This window comes from Electrophorus electricus, chromosome 22 (genome assembly GCF_041902795.1).
Source record: "Electrophorus electricus isolate QZ-2024a chromosome 22, ASM4190279v1, whole genome shotgun sequence".
Taxonomy (NCBI): domain Eukaryota; kingdom Metazoa; phylum Chordata; class Actinopteri; order Gymnotiformes; family Gymnotidae; genus Electrophorus; species Electrophorus electricus.
The window spans coordinates 16,121,664-16,125,000 of NC_137518.1; positions in this window are offsets into that span (position 1 = coordinate 16,121,664).

The window sequence follows — 3,337 nt, forward strand, 5'->3', positions numbered from 1 at the left end:
GAGCATTAAGCACTAACTGTACGCAAGATGCTGGCAGGGAAAACATGCACCGGGAGACAGCCATGCGTCAGGGATCAGACACAGGGACATATGGAAGGCATATGAGCTGGTCATCCCCAAAGTCCAAATGAGGGGATCCACAAAGAGTGGTGGAAAAACAACAGTGGTAAGATCCTGTGGGTCCTCCAGATCCAGACAGACAAGCAAGCAATGGCAAACAGACACGGTGATAGTGGATCAGATGCAGAAAACAGCAGTGGTAATAGACGTGGCATTACCGAGTGGCAGAGACTTTCAAAGGAAGGAAGCTAGAAAAATCCCAGGGTCTGAAAAAAGAAATTGTGAGGTTGCCCCAGTGGTGATAGGGGTACATAGACTGTGACCCCTTAGCTGGAGGAGTGGCTCCAAGAGATCCCAGGAATGAGAACATCAATCTCAGTCCAGAACTGTACAATTCTAGGAACAGCAAAAATACTGCACCACACTCTTAAAGTCCCAGGTCTCTAGAATAAGGCCTGAGTCGGAGGGAAAAGATAAAACCACCCATTGGAAGAGTGAGGCAGGGATTTTGCATAAATATAAAATTTCAGGGAGTAACTGCAGGGTACTGATGCAGTGATGGTAAAAATTGCAGTGTACAAGGTTTGCAAAGGAAGAGGATGTTTCAACAAGAGGCCCTTCATCAACCTTGCAAGTTCTAATTGTGACGGTACTAGGGATCCCCCTGTCTAGTGTTGGGTCTGCCCTATGGGTATGTAAGGAATGCAATTAGTGAAGGAACTGGAGTCTCCTATATAAGTGATTGGATGGAAAGGTTGGGATGCGCCTGTTGGGACACCCACTCTCCCTGATCTTCTCCGCTGCTAGCTGTAGTGCTTATGGTAGGCCGTGCCACAATGATTGGTGTTCTTCAGTGTTAACTGTAGAGTATAATTTATCTTTTGTGGTCCTAGTTTATTTTTGGGTTTGGATTTTACTGCTATGGTGGAAGTGAACTGCTAAAGGTAGGCCAGCTATCCCAGTGCTATTTCAGTAGCTTCAACTTTGTTTACACTCCCAAGGTAAATCTTTGTTTGTGATTCATTGTTATTTGGTTATTTATTTTTATAGGTAGAAATGTATGATGTTAATGTTGGGGTGTAGGCCGCTGTTCTGTTTATGCTTTGTTTTGTTTGTTTGTGGGGATTTGTTTTCTTGTTTATTTGGTCGGCTGAGCTCCTCTTTGAAATTCCTGATACCGAGGCTGCCACTGGGCTTTGCCCTCTGCGGCGAGACGGTCACCGTGTCGTGTGGACTAGAAGCCTTAGCAAAACATACCGTCTAACGTTCAGCTATGGGATGGTCCTTCTAAGATCATCCGCATCCCTGTGCTATCAAACTGAAATGATGTTTGTGATGTGGCCACACATGGATCAATATAGTGACTATCATGCAGATTTTAGCTCAGTCTTACACAAGTCTGGGCATCCTGATGACACCAAAACTGCCTTTACAGAATCGCAAGTTAATCCTAAACATGTATGAAATAAGTCAACATTGACATTGACTATAGGAAAACTCAATGATAGTCAATACTGACTAGTCAATTTTGAAGTGAAGTCTATGGAGTTTTCTTTATCGTCCACAGACATGTGCTCACGGGAATGTTAAGGTCACACCCACACTGTTCTCAGATGGCCTGATGAGTCAGTTGGTTGGTGTATGAGTAGTGTTTTGTCATAATTATTTCAGCTCTTTTTTAATTGAAAATTGTCTGAATGTTTAATATAACCCTCTAGTGTAATACAAATACTAAAGTTCTATACTTTATAATATGTTACCTGGGTATATAACTCTTGTCTTTTTTAAATATATAGTCATAATCTCATACCTTTGGGCCAGTGTGTTTCCAGTCAACGAATGCAGTGCGTGATGCATAAACTGAATTCGAAACTACATCACATGTGCAGTACCTACAGTTTAAATGCCAGAGATCTCCTTTATACCACTCACATTTTATTCCCTGAAATAATAAAAAAATCTTGTTGTTCCCAGCTAACATGCTGTAACACTGTCAAATGTTGGCCACCGAGAAAACGCTAAGAATAATGGTGATAGAAAAGTAAAACCCATTTTCCCTTACATGTAGCCTCTGTCAACACTTGTTTTTTTGTTGATGCTTTCATTTTGCCACGAATGTAATCAAGGGCAGAGGGAGACAGGCATGACTACGCCAGGGATTCCCGCTGATGTGGAGCAGAGAAGCTGATGATAAACGCTGCTCACCTGCACTGCTCAGGTGTGACACACTGCACTGCTCAGGTGTTACTTGGCAACTATTGCATCTTTCTGGGGGAACTGGAGGTGATCCTTCTGAAACGTCACATGCCATTCGTGCAGTATACTGTGTGCTTGATGTGCATGGGTGATGAAGCAATTCATTTGTCATCATTATTGACTGCAGTCATTATGTTAAATAAGCAAGATGATGTAATGATTGTCAGGCGTCAGTTCACTGAAGCACACACAAGCTATATGTCATCTCAGCCACCCCCCCACCCAACCCCCATGTAATTGTATCACTCGCACAATAAATAGTGAAGCATTTGAAAAGTGTAAACTGTTTGTGTTTTCGCCGCCTTTGATGTAAGGATGCATGCAGGCATTCTCTAAGGCTGTTTTCTTCCTTAAAATTATGACACCATGCTAGTAGTCAGTAATACTGCAGTGCTACAGCTACACAGCTTGGACCGTCACTCACCTTTCAAATGAAAGCTGTTAAAAGCCTTCTGCTCTCCAGAAGCTCATTTACATCTCGTTTACATCTCCCTGTAGATACTCACAGATCCTTGCTGGTTGTTAATTACTCATTCATATACATTTATATTTAAATTGAAACATCTTCACCACAGAGAACGTAATGATGCAATGTGATGTCTGATGTTAAATATTTTCATTGAATTTAATGCAGTACTTGGAGGATGTTTGATGACAACTTCTAGTATAAAATATTTTTGTTTGGTAAATATTGCTAATATACATACTAATATAATTTTCTTTTGGAACATTTAGAATACAAATAGTGTATAACACAATGCTTGCTTGGACCCCTTATAATTTCTGCTGGTAAGCTGTAACCTGAGTACATTTCTCAGGCTGTTTTCATTTCTCACATACCATTTGATATGGAAGAGACAAATATGTACTGACATTGAAAGGCCCACTTGAGTTTGTGAAGAGTTTCACAACGTGGCAGCAGAGGGAAGCCCCAGTGCTGGGAGACTTTCTAAAGTATGAGTACATTCGCTCCCGATCTCGGAGTCTTTTCCACAGGCGCCAACAGTGAACATGCATGGTG